General features: G+C 41.7%; 1 protein-coding gene across 6 annotated transcripts in view; it reads left to right on the top strand.

Annotated features, from left to right (window-relative positions):
- arhgap42b (Rho GTPase activating protein 42b) overlaps positions 1-20,000 on the top strand; it is a 237,147-nt gene that overhangs the window by 132,099 nt on the left and 85,048 nt on the right. The window lies entirely within an intron of this gene.

The raw sequence follows: 20,000 nt of genomic DNA, 5'->3' as shown, positions 1-20,000 counted from the left end.
CACGTTACAGCAGAGATCCTCAGTTTTCAATAAAGAGAGTGTAGAAGGCCAAGGAATGGTCAGAGAGGGCACTTCCTGTAAGGAATCTTCTCAGGTTTTGGCCTGCCAAATGAGTTCTGTAATACTCACAGACACCATTCAAACAGTTTTAGAAACTTTGGAGTGTTTTCTATCCAAAGCTAATAATTATATGCATATTCTAGTTTCTGGGCAGGAGTAATAATCAGATTAAATCGGTTACGTTTTTTATCCGGCTGTGAAAATACTGCCCCCTATCCATAACAGGTTAACTGACTAGTTAAATAATTTGTTTTTTTTTAAAAGGAGTACCAAGATGGAGGTGCAGGTGCTTCAACACAGCGCCCCCTATCAGTCATCTAGTGTATACAAATGCATTCGGAAAGTATACAGACCCCTTGACTCTAACCACATTTTGTTATGTTACAGCCTTATTCTACAATGGATTCAATAGTTTTTTTCCCCTCATCAACATTTACATTTACATTTTAGTCATTTAGCAGACGCTCTTATCCAGAGCGACTTACAAATTGGTGCATTCACCTATAATATCCAGTGGAACAACCACTTTACAATAGTGCATCTAAATCTTTTAAGGGGGGGGGGGGTTAAAAGGATTACCTTATCCTATCCCAGGTATTCCTTGAAGAGGTGGGGTTTCAGGTGTCTCCGGAAGGTGGTGATTGACTCCGCTGTCCTGGCGTCGTGAGGGAGCTTGTTCCACCATTGGGGTGCCAGAGCAGCGAACAGTTTTGACTGGGCTGAGCGGGAACTGTGCTTCCTCAGAGGTAGGGAGGCGAGCAGGCCAGAGGTGGATGAACGGAGTGCCCTTGTTTGGGTGTAGGGCCTGATCAGAGCCTGAAGGTACGGAGGTGCCGTTCCCCTCACAGCTCCGTAGGCAAGCACCATGGTCTTGTAGCGGATGCGAGCTTCGACTGGAAGCCAGTGGAGAGAGCGGAGGAGCGGGGTGACGTGAGAGAACTTGGGAAGGTTGAACACCAGACGGGCTGCGGCGTTCTGGATGAGTTGTAGGGGTTTAATGGCACAGGCAGGGAGCCCAGCCAACAGCGAGTTGCAGTAATCCAGACGGGAGATGACAAGTGCCTGGATTAGGACCTGCGCCGCTTCCTGTGTGAGGCAGGGTCGTACTCTGCGAATGTTGTAGAGCATGAACCTACAGGATCGGGTCACCGCCTTGATGTTGGGGGAGAACGACAGGGTGTTGTCCAGGGTCACGCCAAGGCTCTTAGCACTCTGGGAGGAGGACACAAGGGAGTTGTCAACCGTGATGGCGAGATCATGGAACGGGCAGTCCTTCCCCGGGAGGAAGAGCAGCTCCGTCTTGCCGAGGTTCAGCTTGAGGTGGTGATCCGTCATCCACACTGATATGTCTGCCAGACATGCAGAGATGCGATTCGCCACCTGGTTGTCAGAAGGGGGAAAGGAGAAGATTAATTGTGTGTCATCTGCATAGCAATGATATGAGAGACCATGTGAGGATATGACAGAGCCAAGTGACTTGGTGTATAGCGAGAATAGGAGTGGGCCAAGAACAGAGCCCTGGGGGACACCAGTGGTGAGAGCACGTGGTGCGGAGACAGATTCTCGCCACGCCACCTGGTAGGAGCGACCTGTCAGGTAGGACGCAATCCAAGCGTGCGCGGTGCCGGAGATGCCCAGCTCGGAGAGGGTGGAGAGGAGGATCTGATGGTTCACGGTATCAAAGGCAGCAGATAGGTCTAGAAGGATGAGAGCAGAGGAGAGAGAGTTAGCTTTAGCAGTGCGGAGAGCCTCCGTGACACAGAGAAGAGCAGTCTCAGTTGAATGCCCAGTCTTGAAACCTGACTGATTAGGATCAAGAAGGTCATTCTGAGAGAGATAGCAAGAGAGCTGGCCAAGCACGGCGCGTTCAAGAGTTTTGGAGAGAAAGGAAAGAAGGGATACTGGCCTGTAGTTGTTGACATCGGAGGGATCGAGTGTAGGTTTTTTCAGAAGGGGTGCAACTCTCGCTCTCTTGAAGACGGAAGGGACGTAGCCAGCGGTCAAGGATGCGTTGATGAGCGAGGTGAGGTAGGGGAGAAGGTCTCCGGAAATGGTCTGGAGAAGAGAGGAGGGGATAGGGTCAAGTGGGCAGGTTGTTGGGCGGCCGGCCGTCACAAGACGCGAGAGTTCATCTGGAGAGAGAGGGGAGAAAGAGGTCAAAGCACAGGGTAGGGCAGTGTGAGCAGGACCAGCAGTGTCGTTTGACTTAGCAAGCGAGGATCGGATGTCGTCAACCTTCTTTTCAAAATGGTTGACGAAGTCATCCGCAGAGAGGGAGGAGGGGGGGGGGAGGAGGATTAAGGAGGGAGGAGAAGGTAGCAAAGAGCTTCCTAGGGTTAGAGGCAGATGCTTGGAGTTTAGAGTGGTAGAAAGTGGCTTTAGCAGCAGAGACAGAAGAGGAAAATGTAGAGAGGAGGGAGTGAAAGGATGCCAGGTCCGCAGGGAGGCGAGTTTTCCTCCATTTCCGCTCGGCTGCCCGGAGCCCTGTTCTGTGAGCTCGCAGTGAGTCGTCGAGCCACGGAGCAGGAGGGGAGGACCGAGCCGGCCTGGAGGATAGGGGACAGAGGAAATCAAAGGATGCAGAGAGGGAGGAGAGGAGGGTTGAGGAGGCAGAATCAGGAGATAGGTTGGAGAAGGTTTGAGCAGAGGGAAGAGATGATAGGATGGAGGAGGAGAGAGTAGCGGGAGAGAGAGAGCGAAGGTTGGGACGGCGCAATACCATCCGAGTAGGGGGAGAGTGAGAAGTGTTGGATGAGAGCGAGAGGGAAAAGGATACAAGGTAGTGGTCGGAGACTTGGAGGGGAGTTGCAATGAGATTAGTGGAAGAACAGCATCTAGTAAAGATGAGGTCAAGCGTATTGCCTGCCTTGTGAGTAGGTGGGGAAGGTGAGAGGGTGAGGTCGAAAGAGGAGAGGAGTGGAAAGAAGGAGGCAGAGAGGAATGAGTCGAAGGTAGACGTGGGGAGGTTAAAGTCACCCAGAACTGTGAGAGGTGAGCCATCCTCAGGAAAGGAACTTATCAAGGCGTCAAGCTCATTGATGAACTCTCCAAGGGAACCTGGAGGGCGATAAATGATAAGGATGTTAAGCTTGAAAGGGCTGGTAACTGTGACAGCATGGAATTCAAATGAGGAGATAGACAGATGGGTCAGGGGAGAAAGAGAGAATGTCCACTTGGGAGAGATGAGGATTCCAGTGCCACCACCCCGCTGGCTCGATGCTCTAGGGGTATGCGAGAACACGTAGTCAGACGAGGAGAGAGCAGTAGGAGTAGCAGTGTTATCTGTGGTGATCCATGTTTCCGTCAGCGCCAGGAAGTCTAGGGACTGGAGGGTAGCATAGGCTGAGATGAACTCAGCCTTGTTGGCCGCAGACCGGCAGTTCCAGAGGCTGCCAGAGACCTGGAACTCCACGTGGGTCGTGCACGCTGGGACCACCAGGTTAGAGTGGCAGCGGCCACGCGGTGTGGAGCGTTTGTATGGCCTGTGCAGAGGAGAGAGAACAGGGATAGGCAGACACATAGTAGACAAGCTACAGAAGAGGCTACGCTAATGCAAATGAGATTGGAGTGACAAGTGGACTACACGTCTCGAATGTTCAGGAAGTTAAGCTTACGTTGCAAAAATGTTATTGACTAAAATGATACAGTACTGCTGGCTGGTGGAGTAGGCTAGCTAGCAGTGGCTGCGTTGTTGACTTTGAACGTGTAGCTGGCTAGGTAACCTCGGTAGTTTCAGTACTACACCTTGTCATGATACAAAGCAACTTTGTAGCTAGCTAGCTAACATAACACTAATCAAGACGTTCCTTGTAGTGTATTTAGTTTCAACAATGCTGCTCGTCGGTAATAGTTGGCTAGGTTAGGAAAAATGGCGTCGCGGGGGACGGAAATAGCTGGCTAGCTAACCTCGATGGCTGGCTAGCTAACAATTATCAATTAACAATTATCAAGTTATGACAAAGACAACTAGGTAGCTAGCTAGGTAACACTGCACTAGTCAAATCGTTCCGTTGTTTAGTATTAGTAACTACAGCGCTGCTAGTCGGTAACGGATGGCTAGCTGGCAGTGGGTTAATGATGACTAGGTGTGTTGAGTAAGTCTGGCGCCGCGTCGCGGCTGGCTAGCACACCTCGATAATACTCAAACTCAAACTACACAATTATCTTAGATACAGAGACAGCACAGACAACTATGTAGCTGGCTAACTAACACTAACACCACACTAATTAAGTCGTTGCGTTGTAATGTAATAGTTTCTGCGGTGCTGCTAGTCGGTAGAAGTTGGCTAGCTAACAGTGATGACTAGCTAGCTAGCAGCTAGCAGTGTTGACTACGTTAGGAGGACGAAGATAGCTAGCCTCGATAATTACTCAGTTACTCTAAACTACACAATTATCTTTGATACAAAGACGGCTATGTAGCTAGCTAAGAAGAATTGCTCAGATCAAACAAATCAAGCCATTGTAATGTAGCGAAGTGGAATATTACCTGTGGAGCGAAGCGTGGTGCGACTGCTCGCTCCAAACCGGAAGTAACAACACACAAGCCACACACAATACCCCATAATGACATCATAATACCCCATAATGACATGACAATACCCCATAATGACATCATAATACCCCATAATGACATGATAATACCCCATAATGACATCACAATACCCCATAATGACAACACAATACCCCATAATGACATCACAATACCCCATAATGACATCACAATACCCCATAATGACAAAGCAAAAACAGGTCTTTATATATTTTTTGCAATTTTATTAAAAATAAAAAATTGAAATATATCATTTCCATAAGTATTCAGACCCTTTACTCAGTACTTTGTTGAAGCACCTTTAGCAGTGATTACAGCCTCGAGTCTTCTTGGGTATGACGCTACAAGCTTGGCACACCTGTATTTGGGGAGTTTCTCCCATTCTTCTCTGCAGATCCTCTCAAGCTCTGTCAGGTTGGAGTTTCAGGTCTCTCCAGAGATGTTCGACCGGGTTCAAGTCCGGGATTTTAACACATATAGAATCACAACACATGTAGAATCACTATTAATGTAGAATCACTATTAATGTAGAATCACTATTAATGTAGAATCACTATTAATGTAGAATCACTATTCATATAGAATCACTATTAATGTAGAATCACTATTAATGTAGAATCACAACACATGTAGAATCACTATACATATAGAATCACTATACATGTAGAATCACTATACATGTAGAATCACTATTCATATAGAATCACTATTAATGTAGAATCACTATTAATGTAGAATCACAACACATGTAGAATCACTATACATGTAGAATCACTATTCATGTAGAATCACTATTAATGTAGAATCACTATTAATGTAGAATCACTATTAATGTAGAATCACTATTAATGTAGAATCACTATACATGTAGAATCACTATTAATGTAGAATCACTATTAATGTAGAATCACTATTAATGTAGAATCACTATTAATGTAGAATCACTATACATGTAGAATCATGTAGAATCACTATTAATGTAGAATCACTATTAATGTAGAATCACTATTAATGTAGAATCACTATTAATGTAGAATCGTATCTCAGTGCCCCTTCGATATGGTGATAATGTTGTATTGTGAGGTTCCCGATGATTCCCAGCCCTTGATAAGTTGAGGCATTTCGAATGGTGAGGTAATGGTTAAGTTGTGTAAGGGTTGGATGTGTGGGTAGCATATAGTCTCTAAGGTGCATATAGTCTCAGAGGTGCATATAGTCTCTAAGGTGCATATAGTCTTTCCTGTACATATAGTCTCTAAGGTGCATATAGTCTCTAAGGTGCATATAGTCTCTAAGGTGCATTTAGTCTCTAAGGTGCATATAGTCTCTAAGGTGCATATAGTCTCTAAGGTGCATATAGTCTCTAAGGTGCATATAGTCTCTAAGGTGCATATAGTCTTTCCTGTACATATAGTCTCTAAGGTGCATATAGTCTCTAAGGTGCATATAGTCTCTAAGGTGCATATAGTCTCTAAGGTGCATATAGTCTTTCCTGTACATATAGTCTCTAAGGTGCATATAGTCTCTAAGGTGCATATAGTCTCTCCTGTACATATAGTCTCTAAGGTGCATATAGTCTCTAAGGTGCATATAGTCTCTAAGGTGCATTTAGTCTCTAAGGTGCATATAGTCTCAGAGGTGCATATAGTCACTAAGGTGCATATAGTCACTAAGGTGCATATAGTCTCTAAGGTGCATATAGTCTTTCCTGTACATATAGTCTCTAAGGTGCATATAGTCTCTAAGGTGCATATAGTCTCTCCTGTACATATAGTCTCTCCTGTACATATAGTCTCTAAGGTGCATATAGTCTCTAAGGTGCATATAGTCTCAGAGGTGCATATAGTCTCTAAGGTGCATATAGTCTCTAAGGTGCATTTAGTCTCTAAGGTGCATATAGTCTCTAAGGTGCATATAGTCTCTCCTGTACATATAGTCTCTCCTGTACATATAGTCTCTAAGGTGCATATAGTCTCTAAGGTGCATATAGTCTCTAAGGTGCATATAGTCTCTAAGGTGCATATAGTCTCAGAGGTGCATATAGTCTCTAAGGTGCATATAGTCTCTAAGGTGCATATAGTCTTTCCTGTACATATAGTCTCTAAGGTGCATATAGTCTCTAAGGTGCATATAGTCTCTCCTGTACATATAGTCTCTCCTGTACATATAGTCTCTAAGGTGCATATAGTCTCTGAGGTGCATATAGTCTCTAAGGTGCATATAGTCTCTAAGGTGCATATAGTCTCAGAGGTGCATATAGTCTCTAAGGTGCATATAGTCTCTAAGGTGCATATAGTCTCTAAGGTGCATATAGTCTCTAAGGTGCATATAGTCTCTCCTGTACATATAGTCTCTCCTGTACATATAGTCTCTCCTGTACATATAGTCTCTAAGGTGCATATAGTCTCTAAGCTGCATATAGTCTCTAAGGTGCATATAGTCTCTCCTGTACATATAGTCTCTAAGGTGCATATAGTCTCTCCTGTACATATAGTCTCTAAGGTGCATATAGTCTCTAAGGTGCATATAGTCTCTAAGGTGCATATAGTCTCTAAGGTGCATATAGTCTCTAAGCTGCATATAGTCTCTAAGGTGCATATAGTCTCTAACCTGTACATATAGTCTCTAAGGTGCATATAGTCTCTAAGGTGCAGGTTTGTGCAGGGAGACAGCAAGGCTTAGCTTTTCAGCAGTCTGATGATGGCTTTGATCAGGTCTTTCAGGTCTTCCTCAGACAACACCTAGTCTCCTGGAGGGCAGGTTTATCTTCCAGTGATGTATTGGGGCCGTTCCCACCACTCTCTGTAGAGTCTAGTGTAGATGTCCTGGAGGGCAGGTCTGTCCTCCAGTGATGTATTGGGGGCCGTTCCCACCACTCTCTGTAGAGCTTTTAGGTTGAGGACTGTGTAGTTGCCGCACCAGGCGGTGATGCAGCTTGTAAAGATACTCTTGATTGTGCAGCTGTTGAACTTCTTTAGGATATGAGGGCACGAGAGAAATTTCTTGCCTTTTTTACATAACGGATTGTAGCTCGACAAAAGCCTTTCTTATGTCCTCTCTTTCTCTCTCTCTCTCTCTCTCTCTCTCTCTCTCCCTCTCTCTCACCCCTCTCTCTCTCTCTCTCTCTGTGTCTCTCCCTCCCTCTCTCCCTCCATCTCTCTCTCGCCCTCTCTGTGTCTCTCCCTCCCTCTCTCCCTCCCTCTCTCCCTCCCTATCTCTCGTCCTCTCTCTAGTACTGTAGTGAGAGCAGCTCTTGTGTGGTGAAGCATGTATTTAATACTCATTCTGGCCCCTTGCTCCAATTAGCCGTAGTTCTAATGAGCTCACAGAGATGAGCTGTCAGACTGCCGCTTTCATGTTTCTGCTCACAGACTCCATTTAAACAGAGAGCCCATGGTGAAACGTTTTGTGTGTGTGTGTGTGTGTGTGTGTGTGTGTGTGTGTGTGTGTGTGTGTGTGTGTGTGTGTGTGTGTGTGTCGTGCTTTGCTATATCCTGTCTTTAGAGATTCTGGACCGTTGGACATGAGTGATAGCGATAGCATCTGATATTTATGTGTGATGATATCTACACACACACACACACACACACACTTTTCTCATCCTGCCTGTCGCCATGGCGATGATAGTCTCCGAGGATCACTAAGAGTTTGTGTCAGAACGGGGCGATATACAGCCGCCGCCGCACACACACACACACACGCACACGCACGCACGCACACACGCACGCACACACACACACACACACACACACACACACACACACACACGCGCAATATACGGCCGCTTCTCCAAAAATGACTCACTGTGAAGTGTTCCATCCTCCACACCGTCGCTGGTGAGAGAGTTTGCACCGGGGGTCAGGGGTCATCTGCTGCTACTCCCCATGAATGTGTCACAGTTATTTTCCTTGAGTGTCGGCGTTCATTGTTGCACGTGTAAATATTCATCTCCGTGTCATAATGTGTTTATTATGTCTGTTCTGGTACCTCTCTGTCATACGTGTGAGATCAACCATAGAGATCATTTACAATTCACTCTATTCTTTATGGTATTATATGGGATTGACATCTTTTCTGAAAACCGTAAAAAGCTGTTGCTTTTTCTTAACACTGTCAAAGCTGATAGACGTCGGCGTAGCTAACAGTGCGTATTGACTTTTCCCGTTTTCCTGTCGACTGGGAATTGAGAGGCATAAAGACCGTTTCATTATTTCATTGGTTTTGTCATGCCCCTGTCATAGCCATCATTCTGCACAATTAACAAAGTATTTTATTAGTGACCTGCATTGTCCTACATACTGTCTCCTTAACGGGACAGTTTCTAATCAAAGCATCCAATCTGGACCTCCCAAAATCTCCCTGCTAACCGTATGAGTCCAGGGAGATATCTGGGGTGAGATACTTATCAGTAAATATTCCGTCTCTGAAAAGGGTAGGTGTCAACACGCTGACATATAGACATATAGAGCTGCCTTTATACTGAGGCATGAACGAATCCACATATGTTCAGAAATGTATCCTATCTGTAGTCATTACCTGATCATTTATCTCTCTGTATTTCTAAAAAAAAAAAAATATGAATTTAAATAAATATCCTTACATGATATGTAATAATATTAGGTAATATAATATTACATATTATTCAGCCTCGTATGTCTGATAGAAAATGGACTAAATCTGACTCTGACTTGACAATATCCAGCATTCAAATGATTTTACCTGGTCAGGTGTCAATAATCATGGTTCTGCTTCACATGAAGGTGACATGTCTGACCGCTACATACAATATCATACATCTACACTGTATTCAGTAGTAGGATACAATATCATACATCTACACTGTATTCAGTAGTAGGATACAATATCATACATCTACACTGTATTCAGTAGTAGGATACAATATCATACATCTACACTGTATTCAGTAGTAGGATACAATATCATACATCTACACTGTATTCAGTAGTAGGATACAATATCATACATCTACACTGTATTCAGTAGTAGGATACAATATCATACATCTACACTGTATTCAGTAGTAGGATACAATATCATACATCTACACTGTATTCAGTAGTAGGATACAAGGCACGGAAAGGCAAACATCGTCATATTTAATCCAATTTAATATTTCCTAAACACAACTCTGCTATTTTTTGTTATAAAAAAAAAAAAAAATGCAGCATAGCAAATCCAGAGGTCCAATCGCAACACATTTTCTGTAAAAGATGGAAACGTAGGCCGATTTTTTTACATTTTAGTCATTTAGCAGGCGCTCTTATCCAGAGCGACTTACAGTAGAGTGCATACATTTTATTACTTTTTTTTTTTTAAATACTGTACCGTACCAGTCAAAAGTTTGGACACATTATACTATTGTCTACATTGTAGAATAACAGTGAAGACATCAAAACTATGAAATAACACATATGGAATCATAGTAGTAACCAAAAAAGTGTTTTATATTTGAGATTCTTCAAAGTAGCCACCCTTTGCCTTGATGACAGCTTTGTACACTCTTGGCATTCTCTCTACCAGCTTCATGAGGAATGCTTTTCCAACAGTCTTGAAGGAGTTCCCACATATGCTGAGCACTTGTTGGCTGCTTTTCCTTCACTCTGCAGTCCAACTCATCCCAAACCATCTCAGTTGGGTTGAGGTCAGGTGATTGTGGAGGCCAGGTCATCTGATGCAGCACTCTATCACCCTCCTTAGTCAAATAGCCCTTATACAGCCTGGAGGTGTGTTGGGTCATTGTCCTGTTGAAAAATACATTATAGTCCCACTAAGCACAAACCAGATGGGATGGTGTATCGCTGCAGAATGCTGTGGGAGCCATGCTGATTAAGTGTGTCTTGAATTCTAAATATATCACAGAGAGTGTCACCAGCAAAGCACTACCACACCATCACACTTCCTCCTCCATGCTTCACGGTGGGAACCACACATGCGGAGATCATCCGTTCACCTTCTCTGTGTCTCACAAAGACACGGCGGTTGGAACCCAAAATCTCAAATTTCCACCGGTCTAATGTCTATTGCTCGTGTTTCTTGGCCCAAACAAGTCTCTTCTTATTGGTGTCCTTTAGTAGTGGTTTCTTTGCAGCAATTTGACCATGAAGGCCTGATTCACACAGTCTCCTCTGAACAGTTGATGTTGAGATGTGTCTGTTACTTGAACTCTGTGAAGCATTTATTTGGGCTGCAACTTCCTCTGCAGCAGAAGTAACTCTGTGGCAGTCCTCACAAGAGCCAATTTCATCATAGCGCTTGAGGGTTTTTGCGACTGCACTGAAATGTTCCGGATTGACTGACCATGTCTTAACCTCTCTGGGCTAGGCGGGACGAATTCGTCCCACCTACATAACAGCCACTTGAAGCCTGTGGCGCGATTTTCAAAACCTTAAAAATCCTATTACTTCAATTTCTCAAACATATGACTATTTTACAGCTATTTAAAGACAAGACTCTCGTTAATCTAACCACACTGTCCGATTTCAAAAAGGCTTTACAACGAAAGCAAAACATTAGATTATGTCAGCAGAGTACCAAGCCAGAAATAATCAGACACCCATTTTTCAAGCTAGCATATAATGTCACAAAAACCCAGAAGACAGCTAAATGCAGCACTCACCTTTGATGATCTTCATCAGATGACAACCCTAGGACATTATGTTATACAATACATGCATGTTTTGTTCAATCAAGTTCATATTTATATCAAAAAACAGCTTTTTACATTAGCATGTGACGTTCAGAACTAGATACCCCCGCAAACTTCCGGGGAATTCGCTAACATTTTACTAAATTACTCACGATAAACGTTCACAAAAAGCATAACAATTATTTTAAGAATTATAGATACAGACCTCCTCTATGCACTCGATATGTCCGATTTTAAAATAGCTTTTTGGTGAAAGCACATTTTGCAATATTCTAAGTACATAGCCCAGGCATCACGGGCTAGCTATTTAGACACCCGGCAAGTTTAGCACTCACCATAATCATATTTACTATTATAAAAGTTTGATTACCTTTTGTTGTCTTCGTCAGAATGCACTCCCAGGACTGCTACTTCAATAACAAATGTTGGTTTGGTCCAAAATAATCCATCGTTATATCCGAATAGCGGCGTTTTGTTCGTGCGTTCCAGACACTATCCGAAATGGTAAAGAAGGGTCGTGCGCATGGCGCAATTCGTGACAAAAAAATTCTAAATATTCCATTACCGTACTTCGAAGCATGCCAACCGCTGTTTAAAACCAATTTTTATGCCATTTTTCTCGTAGAAAAGCGATAATATTCCGACCGGGAATCTCCTTTTCGGCAAACAGAGGAAAAAATCACAAAGGCGGGGGCGGTCAGGTCACGCGCCTAAGCCCAGAGTCCCTTGATCGGCCACTTGAGAAAGGCGATAATGTGTTTCAGCCTGGGGCTGGGATGATGACATTCAGGTTTTTCCCGGGCTCTGAGCGCCTATGGACGACGTAGGAAGTGTCACGTTAGAGCAGAGATCCTTAGTAAAAGATAGAGATGGAAAAGAAGTTCAAGAAATGGTCAGACAGGCCACTTCCTGTAAAGGAATCTCTCAGGTTTTGACCTGCCATTTGAGTTCTGTTATACTCACAGACACCATTCAAACAGTTTTAGAAACTTTAGGGTGTTTTCTATCCATATGTAATAAGTATATGCATATTCTAGTTACTGGGTAGGAGTGGTAACCAGATTAAATCGGGTATGTTTTTTATCCAGCAGTGTCAATACTGCCCCCTAGCCCTAACAGGTTAAAGTAATGATGGACTGTCATTTCTCTTTGCTTATTTGAGCTGTTCTTGCCATAAGATAGAAGATATCTTCTGTATACCACTCCTACTTTGTCACAACACAACTGATTGGCTCAAACATAATAAGGGGAAAAAAAATCCCCAAATTAACTTTTAACAAGGCACACCTGTTAATTGAAATGCATTCCAGGTGACGACCTCATGAAGCTGGTTGAGAGAATGCCAAGAGCATACAAAGCTGTCATCAAGGCGAAGGGTGGCTAATCTGAAGAATCTCACATATAAAATAAATATTTGTTTAACACTTTTTTGGTTACTACATGATTCCATATGTGTTATTTCATTGTTTTGATGTCTTCACTATTATTCTACAATGTAGAAATATATCGATATATATTGTTTTTTTTTTTACTTACAGGGGTCCTAAATGAATAAGTAGGTCTGCTGGTACTGTATTATTTAGTAAATGTAAAGACAACATTCAATTCATAATAATGTGATGGGTGACAGTATTAGCCTAGCACTTGTGAATGATTTATTATCACTTGTGAATTAAAATGAAATATCTAAATGATTTATTGTGATGGTGTAGGCTATACTAAATGGATTTATTAGACTTTTTAAAAATGTAGAAGTTCCAAAGACCTGCATCAGTGGCTTGTAGGCTACGCTTAGAAGTCAGGAGATGCGAAATGTGTTTATGTTAATTGCCGGTCAATTACCGTGAGACAAGCAGTAGACAATTACAGCCACAGTCCTTGGTGGGTGGAGAAATGTAACCACTCTCAAAATGAGGGATGTTGGGGCATATCTATCTATCTATCTATCTATCTATCTATCTATCTATCTATCTATCTATCTATCTATCTATCTATCTATCTATCTATCTATCTATCTATCTATCTATCTATCTATCTATCTATCTATCTATCTATCTATCTATCTATCTATCTATCTATCTATCTATCTGTCTGTCTGTCTGTCTGTCTGTCTGTCCATGTCTGTCTGTCTGTCCATGTCTGTCTGTCTGTCTGTCTGTCTGTCTGTCTGTCTGTCTGTCTGTCTGTCTGTCTGTCTGTCTGTCTGTCTGTCTGTCTATCTGTCTGTGTGTCTGTCCATGTCTGTCTGTCTGTCTGGCTTTAAAGGTTTGCCCTCTCTCTCTGCAGCAGGGTGGCTGCTCTTTAAATCTCTCCTGTTCTATTATGATTACAATAAAAGCCTAAGGGGGAGGGGAGAGCCTCTCAGCAGGGGACAGACCAGTAAACATCCGGTAGGTCCTGAAAGCAGCCTCTCTTCTCTTTATGGTAGAGACCCGTTAATACTCGTTCTGCTCTGTCTCTGCCTGCAGTACATTGGACAAACACAGAGCAGAGTAGGAGACAGCAGTATTTAAATGGCTTAATCAGACGCTCTCCCTTTCTCTCTGCCTCAGACTCAGCTCTGAGTCATTCTCTGTGTGTGTGTGCGTGTGTGTGTGTGTGTGTGTGTGTGTGTGTGTGTGTGTGTGTGTGTGTGTTCCTCTGGGCTTCAGCCATGTGTATTTTCGCAGTAGAATATGTCATGTCAACCACAGCCAGAACAGACATAAAGGTAGACTGCCAGCTCTTCTCCTCTGCACCCCAGCTAATATAAACTAATACACAAAACCTAATAAAGACTACTGCGCAAAGCTTAAGGGAAATGTAATTTCTGTCAACATCAGATGTTCGTTTATCTATTTATTTATTTATTTATTTGTTTACCCTCCCTCAGTAGAAGCATGTGGGACTCCTCCCCCTGGACCCATGCAGGCACGCTGGGAAAGATGAGAATTTGGTAACTTGAAATAATGTATTGATTTTGGCAGACCGATGGTGTTAGCCTTTTGATAGGCCGTCATTGTAAATACGAATTCATTCTTAACTGACTTGCCTAGTTATATAAGGGTTCAATTAAATTAACCTGGCTATATACACTGAGTCCATAATAACCTGGCTATATACACAGGGTTTTATTACTGAGTCCATAATAACCTGGCTATATACACAGGGTTTTATTACTGAGTCCATAATAACCTGGCTATATACACAGGGTTGTATTACTGAGTCCATGATAACCTGGCTATATACACAGAGTTTTATTACTGAGTCCATAATAACCTGGCTATATACACAGGGTTTTATTACTGAGTCCATAATAACCTGGCTATATACACAGAGTCCATGATAACCTGGCTATATACACAGAGTCCATGATAACCTGGCTATATACGGACTGAGTCCATGATAACCTGGCTATATACACAGGGTTTTATTACTGAGTCAATAATAACCTGGCTATATACACAGGGTTTTATTACTGAGTCCATAATAACCTGGCTATATACACAGGGTTTTATTACTGAGTCCATAATAACCTGGCTATATACACAGGGTTTTATTACTGAGTCCATGATAACCTGGCTATATACACAGGGTTTGGTATTACTGAGTCCATAATAACCTGGCTATATACACAGGGTTTTATTACTGAGTCCATAATAACCTGGCTATATACACAGGGTTTTATTACTGAGTCCATGATAACCTGGCTATATACACAGGGTTTTATTACAGAGTCCATGATAACCTGGCTATATACACAGAGTCCATGATAACCTGGCTATATACACAGAGTCCATAATAACCTGGCTATATACACAGGGTTTTATTACTGAGTCCATAATAACCTGGCTATATACACAGGGTTTTATTACTGAGTCCATGATAACCTGGCTATATACACAGAGTTTTATTACTGAGTCCATAATAACCTGGCTATATACATAGAGTCCATGATAACCTGGCTATATACACAGAGTTTTATTACTGAGTCCATAATAACCTGGCTATATACACAGGGTTTTATTACTGAGTCCATAATAACCTGGCTATATACACAGGGTTTTATTACTGAGTCCATAATAACCTGGCTATATACACAGAGTCCATGATAACCTGGCTATATACACTGAGTCCATGATAACCTGGCTATATACACAGGGTTTTATTACTGAGTCAATAATAACCTGGCTATATACACAGGGTTTTATTACTGAGTCCATAATAACCTGGCTATATACACAGGGTTTTATTACTGAGTCCATAATAACCTGGCTATATACACTGAGTCCATGATAACCTGGCTATATACACAGGGTTTTATTACTGAGTCCATAATAACCTGGCTATATACACAGGGTTTTATTACTGAGTCCATAATAACCTGGCTATATCCACAGGGTTTTATTACTGAGTCCATAATAACCTGGCTATATACACAGGGTTTTATTACAGAGTCCATGATAACCTGGCTATATACACAGAGTCCATGATAACCTGGCTATATACACAGAGTCCATAATAACCTGGCTATATACACAGAGTCCATGATAACCTGGCTATATACACAGGGTTTTATTACCGAGTCCATAATAACCTGGCTATATAAACAGGGTTTTATTACTGAGTCCATAATAACCTGGCTATATACACAGGGTTTTATTACTGAGTCCATAATAACCTGGCTATATACACAGAGTCCATAATAACCTGGCTATATACACAGGGTTTTATTACTGAGTCCATAATAACCTGGCTATATAAACAGGGTTTTATTACTGAGTCCATGATAACCTGGCTATATACATAGAGTCCATGATAACCTGGCTATATACACAGGGTTTTATTACTGAGTCCATAATAACCTGGCTATATACACAGAGTCCATGATAACCTGGCTATATACACAGGGTTTTATTACTGAGTCCATAATAACCTGGCTATATACACAGGGTTTTATTACTGAGTCCATAATAACCTGGCTATATACACAGAGTCCATGATAACCTGGCTATATACACAGGGTTCCATTACTGAGTCCATGATAACCTGGCTATATTTTACCTTTATTTTACTAGGCAAGTCAGTTAAGAACAAATTCTTATTTCCAATGACGGCCTAGGAACAGTGGGTTAACTGATTTGTTCAAGGGCAGAACGACAGATTTGTACCTTGTCAGCCCGGGGTTTCGAACTTGCAACCTTTCGGTTACTAGTCCAACGCTCTAACCACTAGGCTACACCCCTAGTACTATAGAGATGTGTAGTACTATAGAGATGTGTAGTACTATAGAGATATGTAGTACTATAGAGATGTGTAGTACTATAGAGATGTGTAGTACTATAGAGATGTGTAGTAACTGGTCTGGATGAGATGTGTAGTACTATAGAGATGTGTAGTACTATAGAGATGTGTAGTACTATAGAGATGTGTAGTACTATAGAGATATGTAGTACTATAGAGATGTGTAGTACTATAGAGATGTGTAGTACTATAGAGATGTGTAGTACTATAGAGATGTGTAGTAACTGGTCTGGATGAGATGTGTAGTACTATAGAGATGTGTAGTACTATAGAGATGTGTAGTACTATAGAGATGCGTAGTACTATAGAGATGTGTAGTACTATAGAGATGTGTAGTACTATATAGATGTGTAGTACTATAGAGATGTGTAGTACTATAGAGATGTGTACTACTATAGAGATGTGTACTACTATAGAGATGTGTAGTACTATAGAGATGTGTAGTACTATAGAGATGTGTAGTACTATAGAGATGTGTAGTAACTGGTCTGGATGAGATGTGTAGTACTATAGAGATGTGTAGTACTATAGAGATGTGTAGTACTATAGAGATATGTAGTACTATAGAGATGTGTAGTAACTGGTCTGGATGAGATGTGTAGTACTATAGAGATGTGTAGTACTATAGAGATGTGTAGTACTATAGAGATGCGTAGTACTATAGAGATGCGTAGTACTATAGAGATGTGTAGAACTATAGAGATGTGTAGTACTATATAGATGTGTAGTACTATAGAGATGTGTAGTACTATAGGGATGTGTACTGCTATAGAGCTGTGTAGTACTATAGAGATGTGTAGTACTATAGAGATGTGTAGTAACTGGTCTGGATGAGATGTGTAGTACTATAGAGATGTGTAGTACTATAGAGATGTGTAGTACTATAGAGATATGTAGTACTATAGAGATATGTAGTACTATAGAGATGTGTAGTACTATAGAGATGTGTAGTACTATAGAGATGTGTAGTACTATAGAGATGTGTAGTACTATAGAGATGTGTAGTAACTGGTCTGGATGAGATGTGTAGTACTATAGAGATGTGTAGTACTATAGAGATGTGTAGTACTATAGAGATGCGTAGTACTATAGTGATGTGTAGTACTATAGAAATGTGTAGTACTATATAGATGTGTAGTACTATAGAGATGTGTAGTACTATAGAGCTGTGTAGTACTATAGAGATGTGTAGTACTATAGAGTTGTGTAGTACTATAGAGATGTGTAGTACTATAGAGATGTGTAGTAACTGGTCTGGATGATATGTGTAGTACTATAGAGATGTGTAGTACTATAGAGATGTGTAGTACTATAGAGATGTGTAGTACTATAGAGATGTGTAGTACTATAGAGATATGTAGTACTATAGAGATGTGTAGTAACTGGTCTGGATGAGATGTGTAGTACTATAGAGATGTGTAGTACTATAGAGATGTGTAGTACTATAGAGATATGTAGTACTATAGAGATGTGTAGTACTATAGAGATGTGTAGTACTATAGAGATGTGTAGTACTATAGAGATGTGTAGTACTATATAGATGTGTAGTACTATAGAGATGTGTAGTACTATAGAGATGCGTAGTACTATAGAGATGTGTAGTACTATATAGATGTGTAGTACTATAGAGATGTGTAGTACTATAGAGATGTGTACTACTATAGAGCTGTGTAGTACTATAGAGATGTGTAGTACTATAGAGATGTGTAGTAACTGGTCTGGATGAGATGTGTAGTACTATAGAGATGTGTAGTACTATAGAGATGTGTAGTACTATAGAGATATGTAGTACTATATAGATATGTAGTACTATAGAGATGTGTAGTAACTGGTCTGGATGAGATGTGTAGTACTATAGAGATGTGTAGTACTATAGAGATGTGTAGTAACTGGTCTGGATGAGATGTGTAGTACTATAGAGATGTGTAGTTCTATAGAGATGTGTAGTACTATAGAGATGTGTAGTACTATAGAGATATGTAGTACTATAGAGATGTGTAGTACTATAGAGATGTGTAGTACTATAGAGATGTGTAGTACTATAGAGATATGTAGTACTATAGAGATGTGTAGTACTATAGAGATGTTAGTACTATAGAGATATGTAGTACTATAGAGATGTGTAGTAACTGGTCTGGATGAGATGTGTAGTACTATAGAGATGTGTAGTACTATAGAGATGTGTAGTACAATAGAGAGGTGTAGTACTATAGAGAGGTGTAGTACTATAGAGATGTGTAGTACTATAGAGATGTGTAGTACTATAGAGATATGTAGTACTATAGAGATATGTAGTACTATAGAGATGTGTAGTACTATAGAGATGTGTACTACTATAGAGATGTGTAGTACTATAGAGAGGTGTAGTACTATAGAGATGTGTAGTACTATAGAGATGTGTAGTACTATAGAGATATGTAGTACTATAGAGATATGTAGTACTATAGAGATGTGTAGTACTATAGAGATGTGTAGTACTATAGAGATATGTAGTACTATAGAGAGGTGTAGTACTATAGAGAGGTGTAGTACCAACGCTCTAACCACTAGGCTACCCTGCCGCCCCTGGATATATACGCAGGGTACCAGTACCGAGTCGATGTGCAGAGGTACAAGGTAATTGAGGTAGATACACTATATATACAAAGGTATGTGGACACCGGCTATTTCAGTGACAGCTATTGCTGACAGGTGTATAATATCAGGCACACAAACACAAACATCTCCATAGACAAACATTGGCAGTAGAATGGCCCTTACTGAAGAGCTCAGTGACTTTCAACGTGGCACCGTCATAGGATGCCACCTTTCCAACAAGTCAGTTTGTTAAATTTATACCCTGCTAGAGCTGCCCCCGGGTCAACTGTAAGTGCTGTTATTGTGAAGTGGAAACGTCTAGGAGCAACAACGGCACAGCCGCAAAGTGGTAGGCCACACAAGCTCACAGAACGTGACTGCCAAGTGCTGAAGTGAGTAGCGCGTAAAAATTGTCTCTCCTCCGGTTGCCACACTCACTACCGAGTTCCAAATCTGGAATTCAGGGTCCTGTTGGTTCCAGAATTGGTGCATCGTTACCACTTTCAGTGTGGTAGCATCGGGAACAGTCTATGACTTCTGGAGTTTTTGTCAATTTTTAAGGCCTTCCTCTGACACCGCCTGGTATAGAGTTCCTGGATGGCAGGGAGTTCTGCCACGGTGATGTACTGGGCCGTACACACTACCCTCTGTAGCGCCTTGTGGTCGGATGCCAAGCAGTTGCCGTACCAGGCGGTGATGCAGCCAGTCAAGATGCTCTCAGTGGTGCAGCTGTTGAACTTTTTTGTGAGAATCATCTGAAACGTTTTGAGGATATTGCCTGTAGTCTTGGTTTGGATATGTTCATATCGTCACTGTTGGGATGACCTTGTCTGGTCTTATTGATGAAGCCCGTGTCTGCTA

This window comes from Salmo salar, chromosome ssa20 (assembly GCF_905237065.1).
Source record: "Salmo salar chromosome ssa20, Ssal_v3.1, whole genome shotgun sequence".
Lineage (NCBI taxonomy): Eukaryota > Metazoa > Chordata > Actinopteri > Salmoniformes > Salmonidae > Salmo > Salmo salar.
The sequence above is the reverse complement of the archived record's forward strand: the minus strand, read 5'-3'. Positions and strand labels throughout refer to the sequence as shown.